Source organism: Chiloscyllium plagiosum, unplaced genomic scaffold, assembly GCF_037043375.1.
Source record: "Chiloscyllium plagiosum isolate Xiang-an unplaced genomic scaffold, Cpla_swu_hap1 HiC_scaffold_19, whole genome shotgun sequence".
NCBI classification, from domain to species: Eukaryota; Metazoa; Chordata; class Chondrichthyes; order Orectolobiformes; family Hemiscylliidae; genus Chiloscyllium; species Chiloscyllium plagiosum.
In genome coordinates this window covers 12,662,555-12,684,544 of record NW_028270157.1, presented here as the reverse complement: position 1 = coordinate 12,684,544, position 21,990 = coordinate 12,662,555, and the positions used below count along the sequence as shown (strand labels likewise).

The 21,990-nt window shown below is 40.8% G+C and overlaps 1 long non-coding RNA gene across 1 annotated transcript in view; it reads left to right on the top strand.

The window, feature by feature from the left end:
- LOC148146716 (uncharacterized) overlaps positions 1-18,241 on the top strand; it is a 34,067-nt gene extending 15,826 nt beyond the window's left edge. Inside the window, exon 2 of the long non-coding RNA XR_015760375.1 lies at positions 17,997-18,241. This is a non-coding gene — a long non-coding RNA (uncharacterized LOC148146716). The remainder of the gene's footprint in view (positions 1-17,996) is intronic.
- Positions 18,242-21,990: the final 3,749 nt, after the last annotated feature.

Here is a 21,990-nt window from a genome sequence, read left to right as displayed (position 1 = left end):
CTCTGAGACTTTATAAAGCTCTAGTTAGGCCCCATTTGGAATTTTGGGCCCCATGCCTCAGGAAGGACATACTGGCACTGGAGCGTGTCCTGCAGAGATTCACACGGATGATCCCTGGAATGGTAGGCCTAACATACGATGAATGGCTGAGGATCCTGGGAGTGTATTCAGTAGAGTTTAGAAGGTTGAGGGGAGATCTAATAGAAACTTACAAGATAATGCATGGCTTAGAGAGGGTGGATGCTGGGAGACTAGGACCTTAGAATTAGAGGGGGTCAACTTAGAATGGAAATGAGGAGACATGTCTTCAAGGCAGAGATTGATAAATTCTTGATCTCGCAAGGAATTGAGGGCTATGGAGAGTGTGCAGGTAAGTGGAGTTGAAATGCCCATCAGCCAGCATTAAATGGCAGAGTGGACTTGATGGGCCAAGTGGCCTTACTTCCACTCCTGTGTCTTATGGAATCATTATTTGCTGGTCATTGCTGAAAATTTCATGTATATAGCATCAACTGAAGAAAGAATCAGGTGTGAACATAATTAAATAAACACAAATGTTCATTGTGTAACTCCACACGAAAAATGTTTCTTGTGTGAGTTCTGTAGATTTCTTCTTGGTGCATTTTCAACTCTAAGAGTAAAATGTCTGAAAATTAGTAGAAAAATTGTTTTACAACCCCTTTCGCATGCTTTTTTTTGTCCTATTTCCATTCCTGACTTACACTTGTGGAAAATACTGCATGAGAAATCTAGATCCACTTGGTAACAGAAATGTATTCAATGTGCCTATTTAAAAGCATCTTTTTTGCCAAATTAAACTGATTGTCTTTTCTTTTATACTTGATTTGTATATGTATGTCTTTAAATGAACATAACTCATCTCAATGTTCTATTGTAATTACTAGCAAATCAAAAATTGTTTGAATAAGCATAGCCTAAACAAGTTATAGTAATGAGACAATGGGAAAAGTAAAATATGGGTTCTGGACCAACCTTGCAAGTATGTAGTTCTATTGGGTAGCAAATTAACAGATCACCACTGTCAACAACCTGGGGGTTATCATTACCATAAACTCACTTGGACTTACCACAAGCATAGCAGGACTTACCTGCAACAGCAGGTCAGAAGTTGGGAATAATGTGGTGAGTAACTCACTTTCTGACTCGCCAAAGCCTATCTGCCATCTACAAGTCATAAGACAGAAGTGTGATGGAATACTCTACACTTGCCTGGATGAGTGCATCCCTAGTAACACTCAAGAAGCTTGACATCATCTAGGACAATGCAGCTCGCTTGATTGGCACTACCTCCACTAGTAGCAACTCCCTCTAACACCGATGATCAGTAACAGCAGTGTGTACTACCTACAAGATGCACTGTAGAAATTCACCAAAGATCCTCAATAGCCCCTTCCAAACCCATGATCACTTCCTTCTAGGACAAGAACATCATCACCTTTAAGTTCCCCTCTAAGCCATTCACCACCCTGACTTGGAAATGGATATCGGGGTTCCTTCACTGTCAAAATGCTGGACTTCCCTCCCTAATTGCATCATGTGTCAATCCATGACAGGTGGTCTGCAGTGGTTCAAGAAGGCAGCTTACCACACCTCTCAAGGGAAACTTTGGACAGTCAATAAATGCTGGCCAGTCAGTGATGCCCATGTCCACAAATTAATATTAAAAACAGGATACTGAGAACTGCATGTAGTTTATACAACAGAGCTGAAAATCATGAGATCTATTTAACAATTTGACCATTCTACACATTCAAAGTGAGGTACGTAATATCAAATTTCCTGAAGCCAGGAAATTGCCAGGGATCAGAATCCTGAAAATAATTTCCAGCAGCATATTCAATTGCAAAGCTCCTGGTTTTGCTTTCATCCAAAATCTACAGATCTACAAATGTTCATTTCTGGTTAGTTATTAATAGTGGAAATGTCAAATTGATTTCTTCTTCCTGACTCAGGTACAAGATCAGGTATTACTGCACAAATTAGGAATCAAACTGGAATTTTTTTTTTGCAATACAAGTTTAACAAAGTCTCATCCTACATTAGTTAACATTTAGGTTTGTTATTTGAAGGCCACAATGAATTGAAGATTGAGAGCTCGCAAAAGTAGAGGTTTTTAAAATGCTGAAAGAATATATGTGCTAGGGCTCGCAGGTTATATGACTTACATTACAAATGCTTCATAAGATAATGGTCCTGAAAGGGTCAGTACTAGAGATTGCATTAAATTTTAACCATACCGATGATGTTATGCAAGCCTGGATAGGGAACTTGGGATTTTGAAGAAGGCAGATGTGTCAACAGTGTCTTCCTAGTTTTAGTAGTAATGGCTAACTAGCAAATGTAACTGTACATATTTGCTATCATGCAATTAAATACATATTGTTAAAACAAAAACCTCTTCTTGTTAATACTCAGCGGTACTGTCCCTCTATCACTGTACAACACTGGGCCCTGAGAAAGAGTCAAGAAAATATCACATGGTGTTCAGCAGTGGGCTTGTTGCTTATTATGACAAGATACAATAGTGAAAAAAATCATTGAACACATAGAACAGTACCGCACAGTACAGGCCCTTCAGCCCACGATGATGGGCTGAGCATTTATCTTAATCTAAGATCAACCTAACCAACACATCCCTCAATTTACTGCTATCCATTTGCTTGTCAAGCAGTCGCTTAAATGTCCCTCATGTCTCTGACTCTACCACCACCACTGGCAGTGCATTCCATGCACCCATAAAGAACGTACCTCTGACATCTCCCCTATACTTTCCTCCAATCACCTTAAAATTATTACCCCTCGTGACAGCCATTTCTGTGCTGGGGAAAAGTCTGGCTATCTGCTCTATCTGTGCCTCTCATTACCTTGTACACCTCTATCAAGTCATCTCTCTTCCATCTTCTCTCCAGTGTGAAATGCCCAAGCTCACTCAACCTCTCTTCATAAGACAAGTCCTCCAATCCAGGCAGCATTCTGGTAAATCTCCTCTGCACCCTCTCAAAAGCATTGACATTCTTCCTATAATGAAGCAACCTGAACTGGACACAGTATTCCAAGTGTGGTCTAACCAGGGTTTTATAGAGCTGCAGCAAAACCTCACAGCTCTTAAACTCAATCCCCCTGTTAATGAAAGCCAAAACACCAAACGCCTCCTTAACAACCCTGTTAACTTGGGTGGCAATTTTGACGGATCTATGTACGTGGACCCCAAGATCCTGCTGTTTCTCCACACTGCCAAGCATCCTGTCTTTAACCCTGTATTCAGCATTCAAATTTGACCTTCCACAATTAATCACTTCACATTTATCCAGGTTGAACTCTATCTGCGACTTCTCAGCCTAGCTCTGCAGCCTGTCAATGTCATGTTGTAGCTTATAACAGCCCTCGACACTTATCTACAATACCACTGACCTTTGTGTCATTGGCAAATGTACTAACCCATCCTTCCACTTCTTCATCCAAGTCATTTATAAAAACTACAAACAGCAGAGGACGAAGAACAGATCCTTGCAGGACACCACTGGTCACCGACCCTCCAGGTGGAAAACTTTCCATCCACTACCGCTTGTTGTCTTCTTTCAGCCAGCCAATTCTGTATCCAGACAGTCAAATTTCCCTGTATCCTATACCTCCTAACTTTCTGAATGAGCCTACTGTGGAGAACTGTATCAAATGCCTTACTGAAATCCATATACATCACATCCACTGCTCGACCTTCGTCAACTTGTCAGGTCCTCAAAGAACTCAATAAGGCTTGTGAGGTATGACCAGCCCCTCACAAAGCCATGCTAACTATCTTTAATCAAACCATGTTTTTCCAAATAGTCATAAATCCTATCTCTCAGAATCCTTTCCAGTACCTTGCTTACCACAGATGTAAGACTGACTGGTCTGTAATTCCCAGGGATTTCCCTATTCCCTTTCTTGAACAGAGGAACAACATTCACCTCCCTCCAATCAGCCGGTACTACTCCAGTGAAGAGTGAGGATGCAAACTTCATTGCCAGAGGTGCAGCAATCTCATTCCTCACTTTTTATAGTAATCCTGGATCTATCTGGTCCAGCCCTGGGGACTTATCTATCGTGATGCTTCCCAGAATTTCCAGCACATCTTTTTCCTTAATAGGCTTGAGCAGATTGATATTAACCTGGTCCAAGGTGTTCTCACTATCAATAAGATCCCTCTCTCTAGTGAATACGGAAGCAAAAACCTCTCATGGCCTCCCTTATCTCTTTAAAGCCTAGGCACAAATTCCCTCCACTATCCTTGGTTGGCCCTACCCTCTTAAGATCATTCTCTTATTCCTCATGTACGTGTAGAATGGCTTTGGGTTTTCCTAATCCTTCTCACCAAGGCTTTTTCATGCCCCCTCCTAGCTCTCGTCAGTCCATTTTTGAGTTCTTTCCTGGCTACCCTGTAATCCTCTAAAGCTGTGCCAGCTGTAATCCTTGCTTCCTCACCTTAAATAAAATTCCTCCTTCCTTTTGATGAAAAGCTGCTCGGCTCTCGTCATTCACGGCTCCTTTGCCTGTCTCATTGGACAAAATTATCCAACACTCGCAACAAATGCTCCTTAAACAGCCTCCACATTGCTGTTGTGTGTTTTGTTCTCCACAGCAATTTATACTCTAATAGCAGTATAATTTCCCCTCCCCCAATTAAGTGCCTTCCCATACTGTCTGCTGCTATCCCTCTCCATGGCTATGGTATAGGTGAGGAAGTTGTAGTCACTGTCAATGATATGTTCTCCCACTGAGAGATCTGATACCTGGCCTGGCTCATTGCCTAGCACCAAATCCAATATGGCCTCCCCCTAGTCAGCCTATCTACATATTGAATCAGAATCCCTCCTGGACACACCTGACAAAGTCAGCTCCATCCAGACCATCTGCAATAAGGAGGTTCCAATCAGTATTGGGATCATGCGGCCTTTTGAGTCTACACCGACCTTAAGAGCATCCTACCAAATCTAGCCCTTGACCCTAACCCCATAACCCTATATTTATCATGGCTAATCCATCTATCCTGCATATCCATGGACACTACAGACCAATTTAACATGGCCATCTTTGGACTGTGGGAGGAAACCTGAGCACCCAGAGGAAAACCATGCAGACGTAGAGAGAACCCATGGAGAGAAGATGTAAACTCCACCCAGACAGTTGCCCAAAGTTGGAATCAAACCCAGGTCCCTGGCACTGGAAAACAGCTGTGATGATAACACAGCCACAGAGCTGCACATATAGCTCCTTCAATGTGATCATTAACACTAAGTTGCTTCAGAGAAGTATTGGAAATGACAATGGCCCACAAATGATCAGAGTTTTAAAGAGTATCGTAAAGGAGGTAAGTGAGATCGAGAGGCAGAGAGGTAGTGAAAAGGTGTTCCTTAAGGCCTAGATGACTGAGAATGGTAAGTGCTGTGATCGAGATCACAGATGTTCAAAAGGGCAGAATTACAGAAGATTGTGAGGGCTACAGAAGACTACAGAGCTGGGAGGGATGAGCATTTGTGTAGATGTTTGGATCCAAATTCAATTATTTAGTCAACTAACATGATGCATACTCCTAGTTCTACTGAGCAGCGATAACTGAGGGTTCCAATTTGTTATGATACCGAAATACATTTATGGTCCTTTAAGAAGGGAGATGAACTGACTCTCCTTTGGAACTCAGCCTCTGCCTCTGTTGGTTGCAAGGTTAATAGGGGATTCCTTCCCTCATTGGCACCTTATGCCAGCTCAAATGTATTTTCAAAGGAACCAATTTAGCAAGGATTTTTTGATTTAAAGAGAGAGTGAATTCAGTAGCTAGTAAAACACAAGTTAAGATAACAAGACGCAGCACATATACACAGTTTAAAAATGGGAAGCAAGTCTAATAAGTAAAAGAAAATAAAAACAAATCAGCCTTTGGCTTATCGGTGACGAACAGATTGTGAAGTATGGCACCATTAAGGTGGATGCTTTTGGTTGCACTGACTTTGGCAGTTGAGTAATTATTTGGAAATTCTTAGTTCTGCCGTAGCTGAAAGGAATTTGTCCAGTTTCCTTCACCAGTGGCTTTTCTGACTTGATTTGTTTTCAGCAGAAAACAATCTGGGAAGTAGACAAGAAGGGGAGTAGAGATAACCCTGGTAACTATAGACCAGTGAGCCTTACTTCGGTTGTGGGTAAAGTGTTGAAAAAGGTGAGAAGAGGTAGGATTTATAATAATCTAGAAAGGAATAAGCTGATTAGGAATAGACAGCACAGTTTTGTGAAGGGTAGGTTGTGCCTCACAAAACTTATTGAGTTCTTTGAGAAGGTGACCAAATGGGTGGATGAGGATAAAGCGGTTGATATGGTGTATATAGATTTCAGTAAGGTTTCCCATGGTAGACTATTGCACAAAATACGGAGGCATGGCATTGAGATTGATTTAGCGGTTTGGATTAGAAATTGGCTAGCTCAAAGGAGATGGAAGGTGGTGGTTAATGGGAAATGTTCATGCTGGAGTTCCGTTCCTAGTGGTGTACTGCAATGATCTGTTTTGGGTCCACTGCTGTTTGTCATTTTTATAAATGACCTGGAAGAGGACATTGAATTTGCGGGTGACACAAAGGTTAGTGGAGTTGTGGACAGTGCCAAAGGATGTTGCAGGTTACAGACGGACATAGATAAACTGCAGAGTTGGGCTGAGAGGTGGCAAATGGAGTTTAATGTGGAAAGGTGTGAGGTGATTACTTTGGAAGGAGCAACAGGAATAGAGTACTGAGTTGATGGTAAAATGAGCAGAGAGATCTCCGTGACCATGTATATAGATCCCTGAAAGTTGCCACCGAGGTTGATAGGCTTGTTAAGAAGGCATAAGATGTGTTAGCTTTGATTGGTAGAGGGATTGAGTTTCAGAGCGATTAAATCATGTTGCAGCTGTACAAAATTCTGGTGCGGCCGCACTTGGAGTATTGTGTACAGTTCTGGTCGCCGCATTATAGGAAGGATGTGGAAGCTTTGGAAAGGGTTCAGAGGCGATTTACTAGGATGTTGCTTGGTATGGAGGGAAGGCCTTATGAGGAAAGGCTGAGGGAATTGAGGCTGTTTTCATTTGAGAGAAGAAGGTTGAGAGGTGATTTAGTTGAGACATATCAGATCATCAGAGAGTTAGATAGGGTGGACAGTGAGAGCCTTTTTCCTCGGATGATGATGGCTAGCATGAGAGGACATAGCTTTAAATTGAGGGGTGATAGATATAGGACAGATGTCAGAGGTAGTTTCTTTACACAGAGTAGTAGGAATGTGGAATGCCCTGCCTGCAACAGTAGTAGATTCACCAACTTTAAGGGCATTTTAATGGTCATTGGATAAACATACGGATGAATATGGAATAGTGTAGGCTAGATAGCCTCCAGATTGGTTCCACAGGTCGGCGCAACATCGAGGCCAGAAGGCCCTATGCTGTGTTGTAATGTTCTATGTATTGTATTTATTTCTACCTGTACAGGCAGAATTATCTAGTGGAGGTTTTCAGCTTCACAGCACACTTTAGTACAGTGAAATGTGTACCGTCCATCGTAGTATGCTTGCATGCCAGCACTATAGCAGAGAGACAAAACAATTGGTTTTAACTACCTTTTTGAGAGTCACTGAAAAACATAAAACAAAAAATGCCTTTGTCCAGAACTGCCCTTCTTTCCATTCACCATATCTATAATCTGTGAAACAACCTGCAGGAGATCATATTTCATCTTTTTAAATGGGTTAACCTCTCTTTAAAGTTCCTATGATACTCTTCAGTTAATGACACTCAATGGTTCCTCTTGGGACTGTGTAATCCATACAGGGATTCTCCCAGAAAGCTACAGGACTTACATTCCCAGCCATCTTTTAGTTTTATGTACTTTTGTGTTAAAAAAACATGCAGTGTACTTTAACTTTCAATGTCTGTAAGTAATTCGGAGTTGCAATCCATTGTTATGACAACTTACAGGGTTATTTTATTCCTTGGATTGCAGTTCTGCAGGCTGAAATCTGCTGACAGTGTTTTTGACACTTGATCATATGATGATGGTTGTCTTGCTATAGATGTGCTGTATCTTTTTTTTGAAGAGCTTATGTAATGATATTTTGTCAGAAAGCTGGAGTACAAGCTGTGGACATAGAAACTGGGAGGGCAAGTGTTATCTGCTCATTGTTTCAGGAGACAGTCACATCGCTGAAATTAATTATATTGAATTGGGTGCATGGTTGGGGATGGGAGGATGTGACTATGAATGAAGCAGTCTGGGACCCAGAATTTAGCTTTGGAGAAACCTTACACAGCTCTCTTATCCATTGGTATGAGGTTTTTGCTCCCAATTAGAACAAGAGCGCAAATTACAGGAAAGAGGAGCGAACTGACTAAAATCCGATTGTACAGAACACCATTCAAGTGGGGGCAAGAAAAGAGTAGTATTAGGGAATAGCATGGTTAGGGGAATAAATGCTGTTCTTTGCAGCAAGGACAGAGTCCCAACGGCTGTGCTGCCTTACTGGTGCCATGGTTAAAGACATTTCTCCTCTGCTCGAGAGGAATTTGGAATGAAAGAGTAGGATTTCATTGTTGCAATGACATAGGTAGAACTAAGGAAGACATTCTGTTGAGGGATTGTGAGCAGCTTGGTTCTAAATGGAAAAAGCAGAATCACAAAGGTAATAATGTCTGATTACTACCTGAGTCATGTGCAAACTGTTGTGAAGTAAGTAAGGATAGAGGGGTAATTGTGTGGCTCATTAAATGATGAGAGAGAAATAGATTCTGATTCATGGGCACTGGTGACAGCATTGGTGAAAGGGAGAGCTGTTCCATTGGGATGGATCCTATGTGAACCAATCTGATATCAGTGTCCTGGCAAATCACGTAACCTGGGTTGTTGATAGAGATTTAAAATAGTTGGGCGATGGGGTGATGGGGAGGAGGATTGGGGGGCAGTGCCTTAAATTGTAAGGAAGGTTAAAAAGATGAAAGAGCAGAGATAAAGAGTAGTGAAGAGACGAACAATAATTAAAGTGTGACAGCAAGTGGCAGAAAATGAGCAGATGAGTGCAACAGAAATTAGAACCAGATTAAGTAACAATGGCAAAAAGTCCAAGGTTAAGACTCACTACCTGAATGAATGAATGCAGTTCAAAGGGAATAGAGTATCAAAATAGGAATGCTTTGCTAAAACTATGCAAGGCACTAATCAGACTACGGCTGGGATACTATGGACAGTTTTGGCCCACTGATCCAAGGAAGGATATGCTGGAATTGGAGGCTGTCCAGAGAAGGTTCTCCAGGCTGATACCAGATATGGAGTGAGGTATGAGGAGAAACTGAGTAGGTTGGATCTGTATTCAATATAATTTAGAAGAAAAACATTCAAGATTGTGAGGGAACTTGCCAAAATGGATGTTGATAGGTCGTTTACCTTTGTGGGACAGCTTAGGACAAGACCACATAACCTCAGAATAGGGGTTGCACATTTAAGACAGATTAGGGGGAATATTTTCTTTCAGAGGAAAAAATAATGTACCAAAATTTTGCTGATGGTGCAAAATTGGTGGGAGGGCATAGTGTGATGAGAACCATGGAATCTGCAAGGTGATATTGGTAGAGTGAGCAAGTGGGTAAAATCTTGGCACTTAGTGTTTAAAGTAGGAAAGTGTGAGATTATAGAATTTGATAGGAAGAATCAAAAAGCAGTCTCCTACATAAATTGAGAAACGTTCCCAAAAAAGTGGGACCTGGATTTTCTTGTGCATGCAACACAAAATGTTAGCATGCTGGTGCTAAAAGTAATTAAGATATGTGATGATGCTGCTCCTTTAACAAGGTTATGTTGTCCTTGAATTTTTTTTAAGAGCGGTCGCAATGTCAGAGGTTCCAAAATATCTGGGTTTATCCACTTGAGAATGCTATTAAGTCTTTCTTTTAAAACACTTGTACAATGAAAGGGGAGTGGCCAATTTACCCAGTTCAGGATTTGGTTTGGTTTGGTTTTAGCCAGTTTTTTTTTAGGCTGCTGGTCAAAGAAACAGCTCCATGTTGATCCTCTCTCTCTCTGACATCTCTCCTGTAAGAACCTGTGTTTGGTTTTACCCTTATTTTGCCAATGGGGTTTTTGTGGGGATGTTGGAAGTATTTAGAACAGCATCATTACATTTTGATAGAGTCATTTGGGTTTTCAGGTAAGTTATGATATTCTATATTCTGTTCTTTTTTGTTAGTGTACAAATTAATTCTGTTTTGTTTAAAACTGAGTGGTTGCGTACTCCTGGTACATACACTTTTCAGCTGCTTAAAACAACTATAAAAGTTAGGCTCTGGGCTACCCTCCTGGAACATTTGAGGAAGTCTGGCCTGGTCCATAACAGACGGCAAGTGGAATTTTTGCCTTCATTGCTAGGGGGTGGGAGTTTGAAAATAAGGAAGTCTTGTTACAATGGTACAGCGTGTTGATGCTGCCACCCTTGTGGTTTTGGTCCTCATATTTAATAAAGAGTACATTGGCATTGGAGGCAGATCAAAAGAGATTCCATAGACAGATTCCTGAACGAAAGGGTTGACTGCTAAACAACCTGGGTCTTTATTCATAAGCATTTTGAAGACTGAAGGGTGATCTTATTGAAATATACCAAATTTTGAGTGTGGCTTGAAGGGTAGATTTTGAGAAAATGTTTTCACTAGTAGGGGATGTCAAAATCTAAGGAACATAGTTACAGAATAAGAGGACACTCATTTAAAACTTACATTTGAAGGAATTCCTCCTCAGAAAGTATTTAAAGAAGAGCTAAATGAATTGTTTTAAAAATAGAACAGATGTGAGGCCTATGAGGAGATGACACGAAAGGGGAATTCAGTCCAGGGGAGATCAGTAATGACTGTATAGAATTGTGGAGGAGTCTTGAGGAGCTAAATGGTTTACTCCTACTCCTATTTCTTATGTAGGCAAATCTGCTGATTTTAAGAAGGCAGAAGGAGGGAAAGACCCTTCTGTGTTTGCATGTCAACATAATCAATGTTACATACTCTTAAGAAATTAATTAGTCCTCCAACTGAATTTGTTACACAAAAGGTTAGAGATCGGAGTTAACAGTACAACAATCATAGAATCCCTAGTGTGGAAGAAGTCCATTCAGCCAATCGAGTCCACTCCAAAGAGCATACCACACAGACCCTCCCCCTATCCTATCCCTGTAACCCTACATTTCCTGTGGCAAAACCCCCAACCTGCATATCTTTGGACTGTGGGAGGAAACTAGACACAGAGACAAAACCCACACAGACGCAGGGAGAAAGTGCAAACTCCACACAGACAGTTGCCTGAGGGTCCTTGACACTGAGGCAGCAATACTAATCACTGAGCCCCAACCATATCCTGTTGGATCTACAATGTAGGCCAAATATCAATTGTGTGTACATTTCATTCCTCTAAGTTATGTTTTTCTATTAAGGCCTATAAAGATTTACTGCCAATGGAAAAAATAAATTCCTCTTTTATAAATCTTTGAGTAATAAGAGAGGTTAAATTGACTGTGCCTCGCTTCATTGGGGCTGCACACGGGAATAAAGCCTCCTGGAATCATCAAAAACCTAATTTTTCCAGAATGTTTTTGAAAAAATCCCTACAGTGTGGAAGCAGGCCATTTGGCCCAATAAGTCCACACTGACCCTCAGAAGAGCATCTCACACAGACCCATCTGAGATCCTAGTGCTGCAACCCTGAATTTCCCATGGCTAACACACCTAACCTGCAGGTCCCTAAGCAACTTAAGATGGCAAATCCACATGTTTGGACTGTGGGGGGAAATTAGAGCACCTGGCAGAAACCCACGTGGACACAAGAAGAACGTACAAACTTTACACAGACAGTCACTTGAGGCTGGAATTGAACTTGGGTCCCTGGCACTGTGAGACAACAGTGCTGATCACTGAGCCACTATACTGCACCATTATGAATGCAAAATGCCCTAATTCGACAATCTTTTAGACCTAAGTTACCAAAGCATGGAGCTACAATTTTGGTGCTGAATAAAAGTTAACTATTTATTAAAATAAATAGTTTCAAGCTTGTTTGCAGGAGGCAATGAGTTCATAAATTATAAAGTCCCTGTCTTATTACTTAATAGCAAAAGCCTACTGCAGTTTTAAGGAAAATAAACTGGCTTTCTTCAGACCTTAGGTACGTTTTTTTACTGAGACAAATGGAAACCACCTATTGTTGTTTCCATTTTACTCCACAGTAAAGAATACATAGGTTAATGAATTTTGGGAAGATTTGTAGCTCAAGTTGGGGTTCTGGAGGTAAGTTTGCATGCTGAACTGGAGGGTTTGTTTTCAGACATTTCGTCACAAAACTAGGCAACATCAGTGAGCCACCGCATCTCCTCCACTTCCCGCTCCTCCGCCCTTGAGCCCCGCCCCTCCTACCGCCACCAGGACAGAACCCCATTGGTCCTCACCTACCACCCCACCAACCTCCATATACATCGTATCATCCGTCGTCATTTCCGCCACCTCCAAATGGACCCCACCACCAGGGATATATTTCCCTCCCCTCCCCTATCAGCGTTCCGAAAAGACCACTCCCTCTGTGACTCCTTCGTCAGGTCCACACCCCCCACCAACCCAACCTCCACTCCCGGCACCTTCCATTGCAACCGCAAGAAATGCAAAACTTGCGCCCACACTTCCCCCCTTACTTCCCTCAAAGGCCCCAAGGGATCCTTCCATATCCGCCACAAATTCACCTGCACCTCCACACACATCATTTACTGCATCCACTGCACCCGATGTCGCCTCCTCTGTATTGGGGAGACAGGTGCCTACTTGCGGAACGTTTCAGAGAACACCTCTGGGATACCTGGACCAACCAATCCAACCATCCTGTGGCTCAACACTTCAACTCCCCCTCCCACTCCACCAAGGACATGCAGGTCCTTGGACTCCTCCATTGCCAGACTATAGCAACACGACGGCTGGAGGAAGAGCGCCTCATCTTCCGCCTAGGAACCCTCCAACCACAAGGGATGAACTCAGATTTCTCCAGTTTCCTCATTTCCCCTCCCCCCACCTTGTCTCAGTCCCAACCCTCGAACTCAGCACCACCTTCCTAACCTGCAATCTTCTTCCTGACCTCTCCACTCCCACCCCCACTCCGGCCTATCACCCTCACCTTATCACCCTCAACTTAACCTCCTTTCACCTATCGCATTTCCAACGCCCCTCCCCCAAGTCCCTCCTCCCTACCTTTTAGGTTAGCCTGCTTGGCACACTTTCCTCATTCCTGAAGAAGGGCTCATGCCCGAAATGTCAATTCTCCTGTTCCTTGGATGCTGCCTGACTTGCTGTGCTTTTCCAGCAACACATTTTCAGCTCTGATCTCCAGCATCTGCAGTCCTCACTTTCTCCTAAGGCTGTAGGGGCTGTAGGTATAAAGTTTTAGTTGGGGAAGTCAATAAAATGGATTTATCCTTTCTTTTGAATCATGCAAGGTCAGAAATCATCAATTTTGCTCATGAGAAAGCATCCATCTTGTCTGTAGAAGGCAGGAAATCTCCAGTTGGTGCACAAAAGTTATGGGGAAACCCCCAGTAAATAATTTAAAGCTTTTAATTGTGTTAAATTACATTAAGGGAAACATTACAACTTTGCTCCTTACAAAAGTAAAATTCTTGAAAGGAAAGAGATTACAACAGCATTGATGTATTGCAGAATTTAAAAGTTCAAGTAAGAAGAATAAACAATTACACCAGGAAAATGTGGCAGGAGAAGTAATACCTGCAAGATTTAGTATCAGACAAGGGACAAATAATACACTGGGTTGTAAATCTTGGATAAATCAGTTAAGATACAGAACTGCTTCAAACTTGAATATTAAATCCCAAGCTGTGTAAGGAACTACACTGTTGTATTTAATAGGACCAACAATTGAGGTAATAAATTGCCAAAACATACAAGTCATAATGTTGAAGAAGTTCTTAAAGCATTTGACAATTACTTCAAACTGAAAACGAATAAAAAATTTGATATTTTTAGTGAGTGCAGCAGGACAGAATGGAATTACAACTAGTTCGATGAGTAAAGGAGTTTGTTGAAGAAAGGAGGAAACTGCTTTATTGTTTTATTTTATTTTATTTTCATTTATTTATCTTTGTCAGTCTCCAGGAGACCAGCAATTCAAAGCTGAATCAGAAGGCTGAATTTGAAATAAAAATGTTTAATTTTCAGTTTCTAGTTAGTAGTAGAAAAGTTAGCTTAAGTGATGGCAGGGCAGTCATGTAGAATGTCTATTCTGTGGCATGTACAGAATGTAGACTGTTCACATGACACAGATGAACACAAGTGCACAAAGTGTCAGTGGCTGTGGAAATCTGAGCTCTGGATTTTGGTTGATTGATTTATTGTTGTCACATGTACCAAGATACAGTGAAAAGTGTTGTTTTGCATGCTGTACAGGCAGATTGTATCATACAAAGTGCATCACAGTCGCAGAACAGAGTGCAGAATACAGTGTTACAGCCACAGAGATTGTGAAGAGAGAGAGATCAGAATTAACATTTGAGAAATCCTTTCAAAAGTCTGATAACAGCGGAGGGAGAAGCTGTTCTTGAATCTGTACGTGCATTCAAACTTTTATATCTTCTACTTGATGGAAGAGGATGGAAAAAGAGTATAACCAAATTGGGAAGGGTCTTTGATTATGTTGGTTGCTTTCCCAAGGGAGTGGGAAGTATAGATGGAGTCAATGTGTGGAAAGCTATTTTAGAATTTTGGAAATTTTGTGGTGGCTGGAGGCAGGTGGTGCATTTTTGAGGTTGACAATTATGTGGTTAGCATCAGAGAGGTTGTCACACAGTACATTAAGGACATGCAGCAAATGCTGATTACTGGACAGTCCAGAAGAACCAGGCTGGTGGTGTGGCAAGCACCCCGAAAGGCCCTCTCAAGAATTGCCTTTCCATGGTTAGGATGATGGTTCCTCAGAGGAGCGCAGCAAGTCCCCAGACCATGGCACCGTAAGTGGGCCAGCTGTACAAGAGGGAAGAAATGGAAATGGAGATTAGTAATGATAAGGGATTTGTTAGTTGGGGAACAGACATACATGAGGCACTATGGGCCATCAACAGCAGCAGAATTGTAATCCAGCATAATCTGCCAACATGGCCCAACATATCCCACATTCAACCATGACCATCAAGTCAAGAGATCAACCCTGGTTTAATGGCAAGTGCAGTAGGAAATACCAGGAGCAGCACTAGGCATATCAAAAAATGAGGTGTCGACCTGGTGAAGCTACCAGACAGGACTGCTTGTGTGCCAAACAACATAAGCAACAAGTGATAGACAGATCTAAGCTCTGCAGCCCTGACACATCTGGTCATGAATGTTTCTGGACAATTGAACAATTCACTGGAGGAAGAGGCTCCATAAATATTCCCATTCTAAATGAAGGAAGAGCCCAATGCAGCAGTCAAATGATAAGGCTGAAGCATTTTCCACAAATTTCAACCAGAAGTTATGGGCGGCACGGTGGCTCTGTGGTTAGCACTGCTGCCTCACAGCGCCAGAGACCCGGGTTCAATTCCCGCCTCAGGCGACTGACTGTGTGGAGTTTGCACATTCTCCCCGTGTCTGCGTGGGTTTCCTCCGGGTGCTCCGGTTTCCTCCCACAGTCCAAAGATGTGCAGGTCAGGTGAATTGGCCATGCTAAATTGCCCGTAGTGTTAGGTAAGGGGTAGATGTAGGGGTATGGGTGGGTTGCGCTTCGGCGGGGCAGTGTGGACTTGTTGGGCCGAAGGGCCTGTTTCCATACTGTAAGTAATCTAATCTGAGAGCTAAATGGATGATCCATCTTGGCCTCCTCCAACAGTCTCCAGTATCACAGATACCAGTCTTCAGCCAATTCATGTGATAGCAGGAAACACTTGGAGGCACTGAATACTGCAAAGGCTATGGGACCTGACAACATCCTGATAATAGTACTGCAGACATGTCCTCCAGAACTTGCCACACCCTTAGCTAAGCTCTTCCAGTACAGTTACAATATTAGCATCTACTCAAAAATATGGAAAATTGCCCAAGTATGTCCTTTACAAAAAAATGCAGGACAAATGCACCCAGCCAATTACCGCCCCGTCAGTAAATTGATGGATGATGTCATCAACAGTGCTATCAAGCAGAACCTCAGTGTGCATGACTGTTACTGTCTACAAGATGCATCAAAGATCCTTAGACAGCACCTTCCAAACCCATGACCACTTCCATTGAGAACGACAAGGGCAGCAGATACATGGGAACACCACCACTTGCAAGTCCCCTCCCAGCCTCTCACCATCCTGACTTGGAAATATATCACCATTCCTTCATTGTTGCTGGATCAAAATCCTGGAGTTCTTTTCCTAAGGGCTTTGTGTGTCAACTTAAAGCACATGGACTGTAGCAGTTCAAGAAGGAAGCTCAACATCACTTTCCCAAGGGCAACTAGGAAATAAATACTGGCCAACCAGTGATGCCCACATCCGACAAGTGAATAAAAAGAAATATCTGGGTTGGAGTAAAAGAGTGAAATTTTCTAAATCAGGATTACACTGCATGTATCTAAATATATGAAGTATAATAAGAGTGGTGGGTAAGATTGTCATTTGGATTAATGATGCTGCGGCGACAAGAGAGATCTGGCTGAAGGAAAAACAGATTTGGGCATTAAACCTTCCTCCTTAAAGGATGTTTAGGAAAGGAAGAAAAGGAAGCCGAGTGGTGGATTTGGTTTAATAGTACATAATGGTACTAGATAATGAGGATGTCTCAGAGTGTTACAGGAAAAAAAATTGATTTGGCTGGAGCTAAGGACCAAGAACGGTGCAATTACCTCGTTCAGTGTAATCTACAGACCACCAAATAGGGGGAATGAACAAACCTACAAGGAAATTACAAAGAAGTGCAAGCATTATGTAACACTTACAATGGGGCACCAATTACCTAAATCTTGTATATTTAGCAACACAAATTCAGTTAGTGCATACCAATATAAACTTTCTTGTTGAAAATTGGGAGAGGGGTATGAGTCTGTGCTCACACTTACAGGGCACTTTCCACTCAAAGATTTGAAAACCCAAAGAAACAGTTGTTACTGTGTAAATTAAGAAATTGAAAAAAGAGATGTACAGCTGAGGGTAAGAAAAATGAAGAAGACGGTGAATGCAGAATTAGAAATTCCAGTCAGTATGTGTTGATCACCGAAGTCTGGACTATCATAGATTCAGTTTCCTTTGTGTTTTTAGAGAGCTATTTGGTGAACTATGATAGTTTGGTCAGTTGATTTTTTTTTATTGCCGAGTATTAAGTTTTCTTTCTGGTCATAATCATGCTTCTTGCTACTGTAGCAGTTGTATCAGATCAACACTGAGACAAACGTAGCAAATTAATCGGTAATAGATTCATGAGGATTTTATACTGTCTGATAGGTTAATATTTTTAAATCTTACAATTCTTTAAAGGATGTCCAGAACTAGAGAGCAAAGGTTTAGGGTGAGAGGGGAAAGATATAAAAGAGACCTAAGGGGCAAATGTTTCACGCAGAGGGTGGTACGTGTATGGAATGAGCTGCCAGAGGAAGTGGTGGAGGCTAGTACAATTGCTACATTTAAAAGTCATCTGGATGAGTATATGAATAGGAAGGGTTTGGAGGGATATGGGCTAGGTGCTGGCAGGTGGGACTAGATTAGGTTGGAATATCTAGTTGTTATGAACGAGTTGGACCGAAGGATCTGTTTCCATCTCTATGACTCTACGACTCTATATGCCAGCTGATTGAAGGTTAAATCAAAGTGAATGAATAACATTGCTGAAGTTCCATCCTTAAAAAAATGATTCATTAAAAATTGTCAAATGTAACCAACTTAAATTTCAAGGTGCAGTCAAAGATTGGATATTTATTTAAGATTTAACTTTTAAAATATTCTGCTTTTACCAGGTAACATGGATATCTAACCAGCTGAGCATTAAACACAGGATGATTGTGCCATACAGAGGCAAGATTTTCCAAAGGTCTTTTCCAAGATAGCAAGTCACTGAAGTGTTGTGAAGAGGGTGCTCAAAATGTATAGTAGATATTTTAATCTATGAGAATGGCAGCACTATGTAATTACTAAAGTTCTTGGGCAACAAAATTCATTGTATTTTGGATGATGTGATAAATAAACATGCATTTCTATTGTATTTTAGCTTTGCATCTTACTTGCATAAATCAGTATTTGGCACAGTCTAATGCTTTGCCCATAAATTAAAGGAGGGGGTGTGTCAAAAACCCATCTGGCATGATTCCTAGGGGATGTAAGCTGCTGCTTTAACTCCTGAGTGCTGCACCTGATGCCTGTCCTGATGCCAAGACCACAGTGTCAAGTTGGCTCTGACTAAAAGCTGTAAACAATCTCAGTATACCTCTGAAGAAGACTCATATTAAACTTGAAACATTCACACTGATGCTGCTAGACCTGCTGAATTTCCCTAAGTCAGTTTTTAGTCAGTATAGTCTGGTGTGTTACGTGCTTTCCTTGAGGAACTTTTCTACCTTCTAAATGTGAATCATTATGAAGAGTAGCACTGAGAAAGTGAAGGTTACCAATGGAATCTCCCAGTCAAAACCACTACAGAATTATCTGATGCTTCCTTCATTTCTCATATTCGAAAATGCTTATGGGAGGAAGATAAATATGTGGCTTTCAAGTGATCTATGTGCCCTCAAGTTGTGATGCTGCACCTTGTCAGTCAGGCATATCGCAAAAGAAGCTGCTGATTAAGCTGCCTCGGAAAATATTCTCAACATCGATGGCCAAAGGGCCTGTACTGCACTGTAATGTTCTATGTTCTTTGTAACACTGTGGTTGAGGAGAAAGTACTGATGAGGTCTGCCATGTCTGAAAATGTTTTCTTCCTTTGATACAAAGTTACTGTTGTCAGTTTGGTAGCTATAGCTTAAAACAACATTCAAGAAAACTCAATTCAAAATAAAATTCCCAGCTAACAAGAAGTAATCATATGTTCTGAGAAAAAACATTTTCACAGAAAGTACCAGGTTGCAATAGAAAGTGGCTGGTCTGCAGGAAAGCAGAATCATGTGGCTTCTACAAAAAAGACATCTTGAAAGGTTTTCTCAGTAAGCTTCGCTCCTGAATGTATGGACCATAATAAATTAGTGCTTTAGCATTTTAATAAAGATTACTGGAGAGATCATTGAAATCTTTAACAGTGCATCTAATTAGAACTGAATATGATTTGGAGCAAAAGCTCAACCAAGTGGTACTAAGGCTTATTTCAGTTGGACCTAAACCTAAGTCTCATACAGGACAGAAGGAGGCTATTTAGCTCTTCGAATCATTTCAAAGTGTATTTTAATTCATCCTAATTTCCCTAGAGCCCTAAGATATTTTGTTTTGCAAGTATTACATTTTATAACATTGATCTTTAGTGAATATAAAACCACATAATTGTCGCTTTATTTGTAAACAATCCCATTCCAGTCTTTCAGCCTTTATGTTTCTAACTGCAGATTTAATTATGTGGCTTTTCCTTCCTACTGAGTGTGGAACAATACTTTGCAAGCATTTTTGTGGATACAGACTGTAAACACTGACAAAATTCATAGACACACCAATTGACAACTATACAATCACTGAAATGATTGTGTTCGAGCAGTGTTTTTAATATACAGCAACAAAAATTACGTTTTATTAAGCCACTAAATACAGGAATCATCTTGTAAACACTTCGGGATCAAATCTACATTCTAGAAGACTGAACCCATGTTACACCGAAATGAAATGGAAGCCAAATATTTTAAATTAATAATTTGGACCAGAGTTAAAAGTTTAATTTTAAGCTAAATCTATAAGGACTTATTGCAACTTAAAATTTCATGGAATCCCAACAGTCCAGGTGCAGGCCATTCAGCCCATCAAGTCTGCATCTTTGAAGAGCATTCCACCTGTACCCCCACATTTACCATAGTTAACCCACTTCACCTGCACACTACAGGGCAATTGAACATGACCAATCCAACTAACTTGCATATTTTTTGACTGTGAGAAGAAACCAGAGCATCTGGAGGAAACCCATGCAGACATGGAGAGAACATGCAAACTCCAACCGTCACCAGAGGTTGGAATTGAACCCAATTCCCTGACACTGTGAGGCAATAGTACTAACCACTGTGCCACCCACTGCTATAAATCCTTGCTTTATGTCAAAAATCACTTTGCTTAATGGGCTGAACCCACAAAATACATTTTTTAAAGACCCAAATGACCATAACAATAGTTTCAAAATAACTGAACAAAATAAATGAAATTCTATCACTTCACCTTGCAAATTATATTGTTATCAGACAAGAATTGGGCTGTCAAGAAGTGGCCTGCTGTAAGATCAATTTAAATAAGCTTGAATGATGCATCTCTTTAACCATTCGTGAAACACCCAGACATAATAACCTGTATAATAAAACAAAGAACTGCAGATGCTAGAAATCTGAAACAAACAGAAAGTGCTGAAGAACCTCAGCAGGCATGACAGCATCTATAAAGAGGGAAAAACAGAGTTAATGTTTTGAGACAAGTGACCCTTCATCAGAAGTGAAATAACTGTTTTTCAGGTTTGTACGGACTAAGCCATTAGACTCAAACACTTTGGAAAATGGACCCCAATTGTGAAGGGACTCCAGGTCTGTGTAATCCAATAACTTTAAATACTGGGTCTGAAATAAGAGGGTTTACCATTATGCTATGACCATATTTACTTTATGAATAGAGATCATTGAATAAGTAAGTGAACCCTTTGTATTTTAATAAACTGCTTTTCCAAGCCGGTCAGTGTGTAGTAACACTATGAACTGGTAAAAAAGTTTGTGGTCTCTTTATGTCTGTCTCCAACCATTCTACATGCGTGCTCTGCCGGTATTCCAAACATTTAAAAACCACAGGAGCATATTTAACACAAACCAAGCAGCTGCTGACTCCAAAAGAGACAAGAATCATCTGTCAACATATTACATAAATTGTCTTGATGGAGAATCTCGAAAGATCATCAAACCTAGCCTCAAACCATTGATGTCAGAACCTGGAATTGCCTTGTAGCTGGTAGACTCTTTTTTTAGAACTGGCTTTTTCAGACATAAGTTCTTGATAAGCAAGGGGAATGGTTATCAAGATTAGGGGGGAGGTGGTGGTGAATATGGAATAGTTGGATCAGCTGTGATCTTTTTGAATGGTGAAGCAGCTTGAGGGCCAAGTCCCCTACTCCTGACCCTAATTTATTTGTTCACATATATTAAACTTTTGAAGTATAAATGTGAGAGTAACAGTGTTTATTTAAAATTATTTTCACATGTCATTGTTAAGGTAAATTCTTATTTCATTTTTAAAACTTACACCAAAATCTATGTGTGTCTTTTACAGTCAAGGGACTTAAACTGTTAAATACTCACTGGATTTGTAAGCAAGTTCTCTTTTAAAAACAGCCATTGTGGTCAACGGAGAGATGACCTTCTCTCCTGGCTATATCACCAACAATAACAATTTTGTCAAAATTATGGGGAGCAAGATGTTTTTTTCCCATCCTAATCGCTGGTTTATCACACATAGTTTTAGGGATTCACAACTTAGTGTTGCAAAGTTCTCATAATTTGCAGAAATAACTATTTAGACTAATTATGATAGGTATTTATACTTCATTTAAATATCTTAGCTATATATTCTGCAAATATTCATATGTTAATTCTTCAAATATTAAAATCTAAACTGTTCAGCTAATGATGTACAATATTTCCATCTAAATTACTGTTACCAGGATTATATTCTTTTCTCTGAAGAATAAACTATGGCACACAATTTAATTAAGATCCTGACTGGAGTTTTCCACACCCACTACATCAGAGTCATACATCATAGAAACGGGCTCTTCAGCCCACCATGTCT